The sequence below is a fragment of the Camellia sinensis genome, chromosome 9, assembly GCF_055761805.1.
Source record: "Camellia sinensis isolate YWXY chromosome 9, ASM5576180v1, whole genome shotgun sequence".
Classification (NCBI taxonomy): Eukaryota; Viridiplantae; Streptophyta; class Magnoliopsida; order Ericales; family Theaceae; genus Camellia; species Camellia sinensis.
The window spans coordinates 51,178,934-51,196,333 of NC_138969.1; the positions used below are offsets into that span (position 1 = coordinate 51,178,934).

Consider the following 17,400-nt stretch of genomic DNA (forward strand, 5'->3'; position numbering starts at 1 on the left):
AGACAATCAAAAGTGGTCTCTAAAAGTTTTAGTTCTCTAAAAGTGGTAGTTATAATTTTTTTTGAGATAACTAAAATTAGTCTTTAAAAGTTTGAGAACATATATATATATATATATATATATATTTCCTTTTTGATTTTGTGACATTACTCATATATAACTTTTGCAATAACATTGTTTCTCTTAGAAAAAATTGTAAAAGAAGATTTTTGATCAGCAAAACAAGAAGATATATTGATTGCAACAACATACAACATAAGATTTAAATAATATTTTCTATATTTTTCCTCCTATTTCTCAGAAAGCAAACAAATCTCAAAGAACCAAAATATCAGAACAACTTTCATTTATTATCAGCAATTATTCTAATATATCATCACAAACATCCAAAAGAAAACAATTTGACATTGACATTGACATTGATATTTCCAGCAAAAATCAAATAATCAAAAGCATAACAATTATATACATACATATATATATATGTCTTTTTTCCTTTTTGATTTTGTAACAGTACTCATATATAACTTTTGCAATAACATTTTATTTGCTTGGTTCTTCTTTTTCAAAAACATTTTTCAGAAAATTTTATTTTCTTATTTTTCGTATTTTTTTGTTTTTACTGAATTTTTTTAATATTTTAAGTAATTTTTTTTACTTTTTAGACATACCTAACATAAATATATCTAAAAAGTAAAAAAAAAATGTGAAAAAAACCTTTTAAAAATTCACTAAATATCAAAAATACAAAAAAAAATACGAAAATTTAGTACATTTTTTTATATTTTTATGTATTTATTAATTTTTTAAAATATTTTTTCACAAATCTTTTACCTTTTAGATATATCTAAGTAAGGTGCATCTAAAAAAGTAACAAAAAAAATGTTTAAAATTTTAAAAATATTCACTAAAAATAAAAAAAAAAACATGAATACCAAAAAACTCAATTTTCAAAAAACTTAATCCAAAAAACTCAAACCAAACACATTGATTGTTTCTCTTAGAAAAAAAAATTGTAAAAACATTTTTTTATCAGCAAAAAACGAAACTATATTGATTGCAACAACCTACGACATAAGATTCAAATGATATTTTCTATATTTTTCCTCCTATTTCTCAACAAGCAAACAAATCTCAAAGAACCAAACACCATAACAACTTTCATTCACATCCGCTGATTAATATCAGCAATTATTCTAATATATCATCACAAACATCCAAAAGAAAGCAATTTGACATTGACATTGACATTGATATTTCCAGCAAAAAATCAAATAATCAAAAGCATAACAATAATATTAGAATCAGCAATTTAAAGACAAGTAATTTCTTTCATCCTTCTGTTTTCTGTGTCCGGAATAATGTTACAATATATCAAGCGACGTTCGAAACCAACCTAACCTCGGTCTACCCAACTTGGCCTCCTTGTTTCCACCATCTGATTCATGGTTTTCATTATGGCTCTTGAATCCCAAATCCAAATTTAAATGGCTTGTGTTTGAATGTTGAATCGGTTCTTGTTTGCTGCCTACAACACAAACTAGTTAAGCATATCAAGAACTCGTAATCATGAATAATCCAACATACAGAAATCTTAAATTCAATAGCCAAGTCCTCTCAATTTTTCCTATTTGCTGGATAACACGTGACCAAGTGACAAATGAAAAAGGAACCCAGTCTCAATTTTTCCTATTTGCTGGATAACGAGTGACCGGGGGGGGGGGGGGGGGGGGGGGATCAAACATGGTAATTTAACTAAACATCTTCTAACATAAGGAGTTGAGCAGGAAAACATATAATTATTATAAAGAATAAAAAAAATCAATCATTCACTACAAGAAAATGGGGCTTAAAAGACGGAACTATTTGCGACGGTACACTTGCCGTCGCAAAAAGTGACTTTTTGCGACGGTAAAAAATGCCGTCTCAAAAAACAGAGTATTTGCGACGGTAGAAAAATACCGTCGCAAAAAACAGAGTATTTGCGACGGTAAAAAATGCCGTCTCAAAAAACAGAGTATTTGCGACGGTAGAAAAATACCGTCGCAAAAAAAGAGAGTATTTGCGACGGTATTTTCTGCCGTCGCAAGTACTCTTCTTTTTTGAGACGGTATTTTTCTACCGTCGCAAATACTCTATTTTTTGAGACGGTATTTTTTACCGTCGCAAATACTCTGATTTTTTGAGACGGTATTTTGTACCGTCGCAAAAAGTCACTTTTGTGGTTTTTTTTTTTTAAGTGAATATTTTTAAATTTTTAAATTTTTTTTTAGATGCACTTTACTTAAATGTATCTAAAAAAAAAATTATGAAAAAATATTTTTAAAAATTAATAAATACATACAAATATAAAAAAAAATGTATTGAATTATTGTATTTCTTTTGTATTTTTGGTATTTAGTGAATTTTTAAAAGATTTTTTTACTTTTTAGGTGTATTTATGTTAGGTGTGTCTAAAAATTAAAAAAATTAAATATTAAAAAAATTCAGTAAAAATAATATAACACGGAAAACAAGAAAGTATAATTTTCTCAAAAGAGTTTTTGAAAAACTCTAACCTAACATAGTGATTGTGGTTTTGAGACAGCTTCATATATATACAGTCACAAAATAGTTTGAATAAATTCAATGGTATTTTTCTGTCACAAAAAAAATAAAAAAAACGATGTCGTCTTACTCTTTTAATATAACATCTCTTTTCATTCATTTTTTCATCTTCCTGTCTCTCTGTATTTATCTCTCTCTGTTCTCTTTATCTCTTTCACTCATCACTCTTCTTTCTCTGTCTGTCTGTGTATCTCTCTCATTTTCTCTCTGTGTCTCTCGCATATCTTTCTTCTCTCTATCTCTTATGTCTTCTCTCTTTATCTCTCTCGCTCATCTTTCTTCTCTCTATCTCTCTTATTTATTTTTTTTTTCTCTCTCTCTCTCTTATTTATATCTCTCTCTATCTCTCTCGCCCATCTCTCTTTTTTTGTGTCCCTCTCTCGCTCATCTCTTTTCGCTCTATTTCTCTCTTTTTGTCTATCTTTCGCTCATCTCTTGTTTCTCTCTCTTTTTCTATCTCTCATTTTCTCTCTCTCTCTCTCTGTCTCTTTTTCTGTTTATCTCTCTCACTCTCACTCTCTCTCACTCATCACTCATCTCTCTCTCTGTATGCTTGTCTATTTGTGTATTTCTCCCTCATTATATTCGTCTTGCTCACTCTCTCCGTCTCATATTCTCTATTTATTGAGCTTCTCCTCGATTTATCTATCTTTTCTCTCATCTCTTTTCTGTCTCTGTCTCTTTCGTTCATCTCTCTATCTCTCTATCTCTCTCGTTCATCTCTTTTATCTCTCTGTCTCTTTTTCTGTCTCTCACTCTCTATCTTTTTCTCTCTTTGTCTCTCTCTCTCTCTAACTCATCACTCTTCTCTGTTTGTCTATCTGTCTGTCTCTGTCTCTCTCTTTCTCTCTTTCTCTCGCTCATATCTCTTCTCTCTATCTCTCTCATCTGTCTTCTCTCTCTGCCTCTCTCACTCATCTCTCTTCTCTTTATCTCTCTCGCTTATCTCTCTCTGTCTCTTTCTCATTTATCTCTTTTCGCTCTTTCTCTCTTTGTCTATATCTTTTCATCCATTTTTTTATCTTCATTTCTCTCTTCTCTTTCTCTCTCTCACTCATCACTGTTCTCTCTCTGTCTGTTTGTCTATCTGTCTCTCTTCTCTCTATGTCTCTCTCTTTTTCTGTGTCTCTCTCTCGCTCATCTCTTTTCGCCTTATTTCTCTCTCTTTTTGTCTATCTTTCGCTCATCTCTTGTTTCTCTCTCATTTTCTATCTTTCCTTCTATCTCTCTCTCTCTCTCTCTCTCTCTCTCTCTCTCTCTCTCTCTCTCTCTCTCTTTCTCTCTCTGTCTCTTTTTCTGTCTATCTCTTTCTCTTTGTCTCTCTCTCACTCTCACTCTCTCTCACTCATTATGTTCGCCTTGCTCACTCTCTCCTTCTCATATTCTCTATTTATCTATCTCTTCTCTCATCTCTTTTCTCTCTCTGTCTCTTTCGTTCATCTCTCTTCTCTCTATCTCTCTCGTTCATCTCTCTTCTCTCTCTATCTCTTTTTTTGTCTCTTACTCTCTATCTTTTTCTCTGTTTGCGTTGCTCACTCTCTCACTCCCGTCTTCTCTATTTACTGAGCTCCCTTTCGATTTATCGATCCACTATAAGAAAATGCACTTTTAGCGACCACTTTGTCTCTCTCTCGCTCATCACTTTGTCTCTGTCTGTTTTTTTTTCTCTCTCTCTCTTTTTATCTCTCTTCTCTATCTGTCTCTCACTTATCTCTCTCTCACCACCCATCTTCTCTACCATATTCACCACTACTGCAAATGCCATTCCACTACTACCACTGTTGTCACTCTATCTCTACAACTATCATTACTACGATCATCGCTACCACTCGACTACCACCACTACTACTACCATTACCTCTCATCTACCACCGCTATTCTATCTCCTCTACCACTACCACAACTTCACCACTTATCTCATTCACCATCACTACCACCACCACTATCACCTCTTATCCACCACTTTCACCACTACTGCCATTTCTATCCTCTACCACAAAAAATTAGTTCTTGATTTTTAGTATAAAAAAAAATGAGTCACAAAAAAATCATTGACCACAAAAAATAATTTTTTATTCATTAAAATAAATATGAAACAAATAAATTTTCAACCTTACTAAATGTAAAAAAAAATAAAATTCATCAACTATAAAAAAAATTTATTTTAATAAAAAATAGTTTTTTTAACAATTCTTCCATTGCGAAAAAAAAACATTTTATTATTTAAATATTCATTTGTAATAAAAATAAAAAAAAATTCCAAAAAACACACCCCACTCGGGTTCTCCTACCCCAAACCCAAGGGTTCTCCTACCCCAAACCCAAAATCCCCAATGTCAAAAATCCCTAATCCCTTCCCCCTTTTCCATTCCCGCTGGTTTTTCCCCCCCTCAACCAAAAATCCCCAAAAAAAACCCTAATATGCACACAGCTCTCTCATTCCTCTCATTTCATCTCATCTCATCAGTCTCTTTCTCACTCTCATTTTCATCTGCACAGATCGACTCCACACCGATCAAACTCGCAAGATCGACTCCTCACCGATCGACCTCACTCTCTGATTGCACCGATCGATCTCATAGGTAAGCTTCTCTCTCTCTCTCTCTCATCTCATCTCATCAGTCTCTCTCTCACTTCATCTCATCAGTCTCTCTCTCACTCTCTCATTTTCGTCTGCACAGATCGACCTCGCAAGATCAACTCCTCACCGATCAACCTCGCAAGATCGACTCCTCACCGATCGACTTCATGGATAAGCCTCTCTCTCTCTCTCTCTCTCACATCTCAACATAGTTTGTGTGAGATGAAAAAAAAAGAGTAAAAAATAAAAATAAAATCAAAGAAAATACTCAAATTATTTATGTAGGGGTGAAACTGACAGGCATATGTTTTTGTTTTTGATATTTTTATGTGGTCTAAAATCGGGTAGGTAGGGGTGCTATTTAACTCACCATAAAATCTAGCTTAATGGGTATGTTCTACAATTTCATGCAGGGTTCACTTGGGCCTTGTATAAAAACAATAAATTGACAGTCAATATGAATTGAGCGTGACAATATAATGAGGTGATTAAGAGAGTGTCTTCATGGTGATTACATAAATGGGTATCTCCCTTCAGGTTCAATTTCACCACTACTGCCATGAAATTAATATGCCAACAATAAATTGACAGTCAATATGAATTGAGCGTGACAATATAATGAGGTGATTAAGAGAGTGTCTTCATGGTGATTACATAAATGGGTATCTCTTGCTAGGAAAGTGGTTATGATCATGTAGTATCAATATTCAAATGCTTCTGTTACTTAAGTGAGCTACTTCAAATTGAGGTGGAAACTGTCAAGTGTGAAATATCAAAGTAATATTCCCTATTATTAAATTTCAAAAATAAGGTTATTGCGTCCATTATTGGACCCGATCAAGCTCCAACTTTGTATTACATGGAACATGAGTCTCTGGGGCACTAGTAATAGGAACTAGAATACCACTTGCTGCTTACTCTGAAATCCATACTATTTGAAGCAAATATCCTCTTTGAAATGTTTATATCATAAGTGGATAAATTCTATTAGGGTATTTTTTAAAATTATATTCATGAGACCTAGTCCTAATATTCTCTGGTTGATTTTCAGGGAACAAGTCTCACTTTCTGGTCATGTTTTCTCTGGAAGTGAATTCTGGATTTTTTTCTACCGAACTACCTGCAGAGCTCATCAGTACAACTGAGCTGAAGTTAAAGAACAGTTATCAATGGCAGCCCCTTCAGACATTTGTTACCATCTCGCAACATTTTATGGTTGAAGCAAAAGGCATTAGATTGCGGGGAACAGTTAATGATTGCAACAGTATAATGCAGCAACTGTTGTATAATGTGAGTGAACTGCTACAATATGATCGTGGATCTTAGTTCATTTTTTTTTATTAATCGTGAAGCTCTATTTTTTCTTTTTTTTATCCCCCTTTTACTCTCCTTTTACAGTTCATTGCATCATTAACGGGTAAGTAACGATTTAGTACATCAGTGGTGATAGTAAAAGAATAATGTTCGTTCAATATTGTTGTACTCATCATGTTTTACCGTAGGCCTATGCCAAATCAAATACATACTAGGAAACAAACTGCTCTGTCAAAGGGGGCTGTAATTGGGATGTCAAATACATTTTAGGATTATACTTTCTTGTAAATTAATTGGGTTTCATGAACAGGGTGAAGGATATGGTGCTGTTTTAACGGTGAAAATAAATGATATGGGAAACTATGGGTGCTATCCAGATTGTGCGGAGAAGATGTCGATGCCTCTTTTGGCTGAGGCTAACATAAATCTCATGAGAAAAAGACCAATGAAATCATTGGTAGCTCATTGTAAAAGTGGCATATTAATTTCACGTTTCTAAAAAAACACTAACCTCCCTTCAGGTTCAATTTTGAATTTCACTTTTCCCATCTGTTAGTTGTCTGTTAATAGTACTAACAGATGTTGATCAGATCATCACAAATTTTCATGTCATTCCCAATTTTGCCCTTATTTATGTATGTAGACATAAATAACCTTAACTTTATAGTAAATGACAAAAATACAAAAAATGTGGATGAGAACTGCCTTTAAAGAAAGCAGTGGTCATTATGTGGTTGCTTTTCTTCGGTCCTTAATTTTGTTCTATATTCAACACTTGTTTTAGGACTAAATCCCCTTCGGTCCTAAAACAGGCACACAAGGTAGCGATGTTGTATCGGTAGCTTTTCCTAGAACACATTGAGCTGAACACTTGAATTATTTGACCGACCAAGGTGTCATCTGCCATGTTTGGTCCTTAATCAGCTATTGTGTTTCCTATATTGGCCTTACTTCCTATAGTTGTGAAGTTTTCCTCATCATTGGAAATGCGTAGTTAAGATGGAGTTTTGGTTAACTTGTCATGAAGAAGATATAAATGGAACAGTGCTAAACATTACTCTTGGTTAGCAGCCATGTCAGCAAGAGTTGAATTGTGAAATTTCCAATGTTTGGTTGGGGGCTAATACCCTCTGGTTCTCTGTCTGGCGAAGGTCATGTGTCACCGAATTGTTAAATTGTTTCTTGCAATAGATTGGTGTTTCCCTTGAAGAAAATGGTTACTTCTAATGAAGTTTGGATTTTGAAAGAAATATTATATTGTTTCAGCACATTAGAAGATTATGTCACGTTCACGATAGTAAATATGGTGTATACGATTGTATCATATGTGCCTTGTATGGATTTCTACTCATGAATTTACGGGTTGTGTTGTGTTTCTCGCTTTACAGACTGTACACTGGAATTCATGCTCTTAAGCAAAAACTAAAGTTTAAATCAAGAGCTATTTCAGAGTCGACCACTGCCTTGAATGTCGACCAGTCAAATACCTCAGTTCTCAGCGTTGATGAGAAGAAAGCAAGTTCTGGAGCTGCATTACCATTGCCATCACCATTGGCTTCAACTACAACATTCACCAAAGGGGGAAATGGGCAGGATTAGTCAGCCTCGGCCTTGAATTCAACAACCGAGACCGGAGTTAGCAGTGACTCAGTGGCGGCACCACCACCAAGAGGATCAGCAATATCCTCTACATGTTTATATTTTTCCCTTTTGAAAGATTTATTGTTTGTTTTGAATGCTTGGATTTGGGCTGCCCTATAATCTCCAAAAGCGAAAGTTCTCATTGTAGGCCTTTTTAAATAAATGGAAAATAATGGTGAATTTTAGATTTTATTTTATTATTTTATTTTTTTTTAGGATTTGGGTGAATTTTATAATTTAAATATGCTTTTATGAACATGTACAGTTTAATTATTCTTTGTAAAATATTGAATTTGATGGTTTGATCAATTTTTATTTTTATTTTCTGTTATGATGTTTTTGTGAATGGAATGTAAATAATCAGCTCTTAGAGAGTGAGAGACGGTACTACCGTCGGAAAAAATAGAAAATTTTAATATTTTTATTAATTTTGTTATAGGTTTTACTTTTTGCGACGATATTATACTGTCACAAAAAATAGAAATTTTATTATTTAAAATAAAAATTTTATTATTTTTTAATATTTTTTGCGACGGCATTACACTGTCGCAAAAAATAGAAAATTTCATATTTTTTATACTTTTTGCGACGGCACTACACCGTCGCAAAAAATAGTGTTTTTTTTTTTAAAAAAGACTATTAGCGACGGTATTTTTTGCCGTCTCAAATAACATTTTAGCGACGGTAAAATAGGGTCGTCGCAAAAAAGTCAAGAAATTTCAAATTATTAGCGACTGTACGTTGCCGTCGCAAAAAGGTAAAAAATGCCGTCGCAAAACATTAGCGACGGCACTTACCGTCGCAAAAACTCTTTTGCAACCCCTGCAGTTGCGACCCCCTCTTGCCGTCGCAAAAAATCATTTTGCCGTCGCAAAAAGTATTAGCGACGGCATTAGGACTATTAGCGACGGTATTTTACCGTCGCAAAAAGTCAATTTTTTTGTAGTGATTCCTCTCTATCTAGGCTCAAATTTTAGCAACAATGACAATCAAAGCTGACATCTCTGATTTTAATCAATAATAAGCATACTTGCAACCAACATATACTTTAGGGCTATTCACTTGAAAAAGAAATATGTGCATTAAATCTTCATTGGTTTTATATTCTTCTTATACCAATATGGCATTTTGAAGTTTTCCCAAAACACCTCCCATGTATATTTACAAACTAAATTGCAAAGGAAACTATTGTGTAAAACCCGGGATACATTCTACTTTCTATTGAAAATTGGAATGTAAGAATTCTGATTTCATTTTATTTTTGGCAAGTAGGAATGTAAGAAATCTGATTAAGATGTTGTTGGCACATAAATTTTAAACCAAATTTATGTTTAAATTTCAAATACAGTCAATCACACACATAGAGCCTACGATAAGACTGTTGTAGGCAATCACTTCCCAAAATGATTAACTTGCTCCGTTGAAGTGTATAAATAAAACAACGTCGTATCTTAACGACGTTATTCAAGATGCTCAAATGACACGTGGAGCCTACGAAAGATGACACCTGTAGAGCCTACAACAAGGACACCACACAGGATGAAACCCCAAAGATCAATCTGGTTAATCAAATAGCGCTATTATTCAAAATTTAAATGGCGCTATCATTCAATTTGAAATTAAAATATCATTCAATTTGAAATTCAAATTGAAGATGAAGCATTCCTATCACCTGATGGCCCTCCATAAATATGAGGACCATCACACAAGACGCGAGGATCGGAAAGAAAATCAGAAGGGAAAAGATCAGAGAGAGAGAGAAAGAAATTGAGAGCTAAAGAAGTCGTTACAAAAAAAAAAAAAAAAAAAAAAAAAAAAAAAAAAAAAAAAGAAGAGAAGCCTAGAGAACTGAAGAGCCTACGCTAATGGCGATGAATAGGTAAAGGGTTCCAAACCCAAGAATTGTATTTTTTGTATTCGAGGGTTCAAAACCCATAATAATTTCAATAAAATATTTCTTTTTTTTAATTGTCTTTTGTTGTTTATTTTGTTCTTCATTAATCGGAGGTTTCATTTGTATAAAATGTGTAATTAACGATCTGAAATACAGATCGGAAATAAGAACCTGCTATTCAAATAATCAACACTGTTTAGTCAAAAAACTAAACAGTGGACATTTGTACCATAAAATTTTGAAATGTGTTGAAACACTTCATGTTTTAAAATTTGTGTCTACAAATTCTGGCACGCCCAGTGGGACATTATTTCTCCTCCCATCTTTTGAAGAACAAAATATATATATATATATATATATATATACATAGAGTTGAAACTTACTGACGTATTCTTTTGTTATAGGAATGCTGAAGCAACTGTTAGGAGACAAACCTACACTCCAGTGGTTCTGAAATCACCAAGGTTGGAGATAACACCCATCACCCAAGGGGCTCCGGAGCGAATGCTCTTGGCTGTCCCAAAGGTAGAGCCAACGAAATCCTGGAAAGATGCACTTCTTTCCCCTGCCACCCAAGGGGCTCCGGAGCGAAAGCTCTTGGCTGTCCCGAAGGTAACTGGTGTGACGAAGAAAGTCACACTAATCCAGAAAGCTGAAAGTTTGAGAAAGATTACTGAAGATTATGTGAAAGCGTCAAAGCAATACGCAATTGTGAGGGCTACAACCCAAACGAAGAGCTTTCTAATTCAGGCAAAGGAGGCTAATTAGTTTGCAACTACGACTTTTGTTGCAGCTTCAACGGGGGCAACAAAAAATGTTGTGGCCCAACTACTCAAAAGGGTAGAAGACTCCATTAAAATGGTGGAGTCTGCCCAGAAGAAAGCTTCTGTTGAAAACATGGCCATCATTAGGGCCATTGGGAGGAGGGTAATGACCCAAACTCCTGTTGATGGAAAAAAGGCCCCTGTTGTTGAAAAAACAGTTGATGCCTACGAACCGATAGTTCTGTTCAGAGCACAAAATCGGTCAAACCAAATCTCAGTCAACTCGCAGGAGCCAAAGGAACACTCGTTGGCTCGACAGGGTTCGAACAAGGAACACCCGTTGGCTCGACAGGGTTCAAATAAGGAACACCCGTTGGCTCGACAGAATAAAGAACACCCGTTGGCCCGACAGAATAAGAAACACCCGTTGGCCCAACAGGATTTGAATCAACATCAATTAACTCGCTCTAAAAATGTAGGGACTGTTTTGAAAATTCATGAGGAATTTGCAAAGGCACAAACGGTTCCTTCTATGCCCTTAGGGGCTCGACTTAATATGTCATCCAGTCCAGTTTCGAAAAGACAAAGGCGAAGAAGAAATAAGGCCTTAAAGAAATTGGAACTAAGAACAGTGGCAATAAATGTTATAAGAGCTATTGAAAGGGCTCTCTCGAAAGATGAACCCCAAAAACAAATTGAAAGTCCTGTCTTTGTCGAAAAATCCAAGGTGGAGGAGGGTAAGCAACCCTTGGGAAATATTTCTACTTTGGTTGAACTATCTATGGAGGGAATAAGAAAAGGGCCTGTAACAAGGTCCATAACCCGTCAGGCTCAAAACAAAGCATCAGATGCTTCAAATATGAGTAATGTTGTGGGGGTTGATAATCCTTTAACGAACAAGATGATTCTATCTCGTTTGTTTCAACGAATATTGGAAACAATGAATTGAAAGATATCAACAAAGTCGCGGTTATGATGACTGAGGTTGAGAAAGAAGGTGAAAATTCGCAGGTCCAACAAGACCAAGGTCTCAAGGAAAAAGTGGTGGCCCTACAAGAACAACTCGAAAGAAAAGAACGAGAAATGGCTGCTATGTTGGAGCAAATGCAACAGCTGCAGGCCCAAATGACAGGACCAGGAAGTGCACCCAAACAAATGACACAACCTGTTATGGGGACATCTGTAGGCATACAAAGTACACTAACCCCAGGGGGCAATGGTCCTTGTTACTCTGATCTAACCAGTGGTGGTATGAATCCAATGCTCATGGCCATGATTGATGATATGGTGAGGAGACAAGTAAAGAAAGTCAAAGAAAAAGATGATGAGAATTTTCGAATAATTACAAAACCCTACCCAGCATGGGTAGATGCTGTTCCATTCCCTTCTGGTTTTTCCCAACCAGATTTCAAAATGTTTAATGGAACAGGAGATCCAAGACAACATGTGGCTCATTTTCTTTCAAGGTGCGGGCCAATAGCCCATAATGAGGCCCTGTGTCTGCAACTATTTGTTCAGTCACTTGAAAGTTCTGCATTTACTTGGTATGCTAACCTTCCTAAGGGATCAATCCTAAATTGGGATTCTATAGTGAAGGAGTTCCTTAAACAGTTCTGCAACACACAAAGGCGAGTTGGAGTACCAGAACTGATTGAGACCAAGCAACGTGACAATGAGTTTGTTACAGATTTCATTGCAAGATGGCGAGATTTGACATTTGCTTGTCCTCAAAAGTTTACGCAATTAGAGTTAATTCGGATGTGCCTTAACAACTTTCGACACGAGCTCTCTACGGCTCTTATGGCTCAAACTTTTGAAGGATTCAATGATCTATGCACTAAAGCTCATGATATGGAGCTGCATCTAGCTAAACGAAGGAGGCCTAGGGCCGTTGAAAGGGTTGAGTCCTCGACTGCAGCTACAATCGAAACCAGAAAGAAGGGTCCCGTTGTAGTAGGGGCTAAAAAGCCCAAAGAATTTAAAAAGGTGACTATGAAAGAGAGGTTAGAGAAGAAATATTCTTTCATGGATGATCTGGTCGAAGACCTATTTGAAGATCTGTTGGAGCAAAAGTTGATTGCTCTCCCTGAGGTGAAAAGACCACATGAGGTAGGAAAGACCAACAATCTAAAGTATTGCCTCTACCATCGTTTGATTAGCCATCCGATAAAAGAGTGCTTTGTTCTGAAAGATAAAATTCAGGAACTTTTGGACTCTAAGATTATCAAGCTCCCTCCTCAAGAGAAGGCATCTGCTAACCCAATCACTATCGACAATGATAATGAAGGTAAATGGGTTGTTTATCAGTCAAAAAGCATGAAGAAAAGACAAAATGCCACAGTGAAAGTTAGAAGTGTGGTTGATTCAACAACACAAGTTTCCAAAAAGCAAAAACCAAAAGTTTCTAAGAAACAGAAAAAAGCCAAAATAAGTAAGAGAAAAGGAAAGAAGAATCTAAAGAAAGAAAAAGGGAAAAAATTGGCCCCTGATGAGCAATTAGAGCAAGGTCCTCTTGTCCCAGTCACATTGGAGGAATTTCTACCTTCAAAATTTCAATCTGTGGAGTTGCAGACATACTTTGATAAAAGAAGGGAGGAAAAGTTTACTTTGGCCCCTTGCCTAACCATCATTGTTTTGAGTGATGACGAGGAAGATGAGGGTGAAGTTGGTTCAAAAGTTAGGGAAGGAGATTGCATTACATCTCCTATCTGCATACCTGACTCACCAGAGTATACACCAACTTCTCCAGAATACACACCAGCCTCACCAGAGTATACACCAGCTTCTCCGGAAAACACAACAGAAGCCTTTTCTCCAAAATATTCGCCAGTACCACCAATGTACTATCAAAGCACTCCAGAATATGTAAGGGGGGCAGAACAAGGAGACACCGGGTGTAGGTCCGACTCTGAGCTTGTGAAAAAGGCGAAAAAACGACTACACTTCAAGGATGATAAGGTGAATAGCGAGTGTATGTCGGATGATGAAGTATTGAAGCATTCAAGTAAACAAGCAAAGTCATCTCAAGTTGAGGATCCTAATGAAGATTGGGAACTTGACTTTTCGCCTGATGGTTCACCATACACATCCCCAGCTAGGACATACGATGAAGAAAGTGTATCAAGTGACCACTTTGACTTTCCTTGTAATGTCATCACTGTGGATGTAAATTTTGAAGAGCGAGAAATACATATCATTCGCAATCCAGGTGATGATGAGAAAGCAAAAATTGAAGCTAGAAGGGAAACGGAACATCAGGCAAAAGTAACAGTCTCTTTGAAAGATGAGGGTTTTGAAGCCCATCAAAATTTGAGTATTGAAAGAAATCAAATTTCTGGACACCCTTTCCCTAATTGGGTCAAATGGGTTCAGTTCCCACGAGGATATGCAGTACCTCGTTTTCCTTTATATAATGGGACAGGTTGTCCAAGGCGCCATTTGGTTTGTTTCCTTGCACAATGTGGAAATACAGTAAAAAGCCAGGCGTTACTTCTACGGCAGTTCGTTCTTTCTTTGGAAGGATGGGCAGCGGATTGGTACTTCAGCCTGCCACCTAATTCAATCCCAGATTGGGACACCATGGCTGATCGATTCTATAGGACATTTTATAAACCATGGCCAATAGAAATTGAGATGTCAGAACATTTGGATGACGAAGGTACATCTTCTCAAACATATGATTTCATAGAAGGCACAATTGAGGAGAAGATTGAAACTGCCCTTGACCTTCGAGAGATGGGCACTTATCGCCCAAGGGATTTGTTCCCTTTATGGGTAGAGCAAACACCATTTCCTGAAGGATACGAACTTCCAAATTTTGTCCTATATGAGGGGTATGGAGATCCTCAAAAACATATTAGGCGTTTTTTGAAACAGTGTGGGGAAACAGCTCAAAATGAAGCACTTTGCCTAAAACAATTCCCCCTTTCCATAGAGGGGATCGCCTTTGACTGGTATTACTCCCTCGATGGAGTCGTGGTGCCTAGTTGGGAGGCCATGAAGAATGGTTTTGAAGAATCTCAATGCTTTTATAGGCGTGACTCCCGGTACCTAAGAAATGGGAGAAGAATGCAGCTTCAGGAAGATGGAGAAGTGACTGATGATGATGATCACCCTGCAGCTGGACCAGTTAACATGGTCCAAATAAGTGAGGGAATAAAAGAAGTTGAGGTCAACGAAAAGACGGTTGCTGAAGTATGCCAGACTTACTTGACCTACCGGAGGAAATTACGAAATTCTCAAGACCCTCAAACGTCAGAAATTCCACAGGTTTTGCTAGAGGAAGAGCAAGTGAAATGTGATGTACTAGCTCATCTAAAGAAAATTCCAGCATTGTTGAGCGTATATGATGCACTGAAAATGTCTCCAGAGCTTCGAAAATCTTTAATATATGCCATGTCCAAGCCAGAGGATTTCCACAAAGAAATCGATGGTAGAAGTCAAGAGAAGGCAACTACATGCATGGCTATGGTAACCTTTGGTGACAAAGACATGTGTGCTGAAATGACAGACCATAATCGGCCTTTGTTTATCACTAGGCTTATCCATGATGTGAAAAATTCTCGAATTCTGGTTGATGGAGGATCTGCGGTAAACCTCCTGCCTCGGAGGGCTTTAAACTTGTTAGGGGTTCGAATTTCACAATTACGCCCAAGTCATCTGGTCATTCAAGGATTTAATCAGAATGAACAACGCCCAATGGGAAAGATTGAACTACGAACCAAGTTTGGAGATATTGAAGAAAGCACTGAGTTCTTGGTCATTGATGTAGACACCTCCTACAATGCTTTGCTTGGGAGACCATGGATGCATAATCATCATGCAGTGCCATCAACTTATCACCAATGTATCAAGTACCCATTGCCTTCACCCAAAAAAGAGGGAACAATTGTGGCTGACAATGATCCATTTGGTGAAGTAGAGGCCTATTATGCTGATGCTCGCTTCTATACAAAGACTTCACAAAGAAAGGGAAAAGATGTGAAGAAATCTGAAGATACTCCGAATGTCAAAGACGCTCTAGAGTCTATTCCAGTTTCGACAAAAAGGACTTTTCGATATGTGCCAAAGTCCGAAAGGAAACTGGGGCAAAGGTTCTAGCCCCAATAAATCCAATTTTGGATCTCAAGGGTGAGTTCACGTTGCCATTAAGGAGGACAGAATGCACCTATGTGGAAAAATATAATAAGATTGTGGTCCCTTCTAAAGGAAAAGGGTCGAAACCCATCATATTCCACCTGCTTGGAGATGTTGAATAGAAAGTGAAAGTTGAACAAATGCCAGAAGAAAACATCTCGAGTTTTGAGAATCCTACCTTCAGTGCAGAAATCACACAGATGTTGGTAAAAGTTGGTTTAGATCCTGAAAAAATACCAGGAACAATGACACCCTTTGACTTTGCATTAACACCTTCACAGAGGCAGGCTATCCAGCAAGGCGGTATTATCACCGCCAGGACAGAGGGGTTAGGCTATCAGGGGAATGAGGAAAAATTTCCAGCAAACATGACTATCACTCAAGATGTGTTGGAAGATGTTGACCAAGATGAAGCTCAACCTGCACCAACAGAATTTGAAGCAGGAGGCCAAGCCACCGTGGATGACCTTTGTGAAATAAATCTGGGTGATGAAGGAGAAAACAAACCAACCTTCATTAGTGCAAATTTAAAGGAAGAAGAAGCTCGGTAATATATTTCCTTTTTAAGGGAGTATCATGACATATTTGCATGGAACTATAGTGAGATGCCTGGTCTTAATCCAGAGATTGCAGTCCATAAGCTTGCAATTCACCCTGAGAAACGGCCAGTTAAACAGCCTCAAAGGCGAACTCGACCAGAGCTTACAGCCCAAATTGAAGCTGAAGTCGACAAGCTTATCAATGCAGGATTCATCAGAGAAGTCAAATATCCAACCTGGCTAGCAAACATAGTGCCAGTCAAGAAAAAGAATGGTCAAATCAGGGTTTGCATTGATTTCCGTGATCTCAATGAGGCTTGTCCTAAAGATGACTTTCCTTTGCCCATCACTGAACTTCTTGTAGATGCAACTACTGGGTATGAAACCTTGTCTTTTATGGATGAATACTCAGGATACAATCAAATCCGAATGGCACCTAAAGATGAAGAAATGACTGCATTCAGGACTCCGAGAGGAGTCTTTTGCTATAAGGTAATGCCTTTTGGCCTGAAAAATGCTGGGGCCACGTATCAAAGGGCGATGACTATAATTTTTGGTGATATGCTCCACGACACCATCGAATGCTATGTTGATGATCTTGTCATCAAGACAAAGGAAAAGGAAAACCATGTGGAAGATTTGAGAAAAATCTTTGAACGTTTGAGGAGGTACAAACTGAAGATGAACCCACTAAAATGTGCATTTGGAGTTTCATCAGGAAAATTTCTTGGGTTTGTGGTTCGAAACAAAGGGATTGAAATTGACCCTACCAAGATTAAAGCTATTGCCGAAATGCCTCCTCCACGAAATTTAAGGGAATTGAAGGGGCTACAAGGGAGGTTGGCCTATATCAGAAGATTTATTTCTAACTTAGCTGGTCGATGTTTGCCATTCTCAAGATTGATGAAAAAGGGTGTTCCATTT

At 36.9% G+C, this 17,400-nt stretch overlaps 1 long non-coding RNA gene across 3 annotated transcripts in view; it reads right to left on the reverse strand.

The window, feature by feature from the left end:
• Positions 1–1,142: 1,142 nt before the first annotated feature.
• The window catches only part of LOC114286548 (uncharacterized), a 31,381-nt gene continuing 15,123 nt past the window's right edge, over positions 1,143–17,400 (reverse strand). For 2 of the 3 annotated variants that reach the window (XR_014339670.1, XR_014339671.1), the window contains one exon: positions 1,143–1,528. This is a non-coding gene — a long non-coding RNA (uncharacterized LOC114286548). Of the gene's footprint in view, positions 1,541–17,400 lie in introns of all 3 variants that reach the window. The other variant, XR_014339672.1, reaches the window with a different exon arrangement.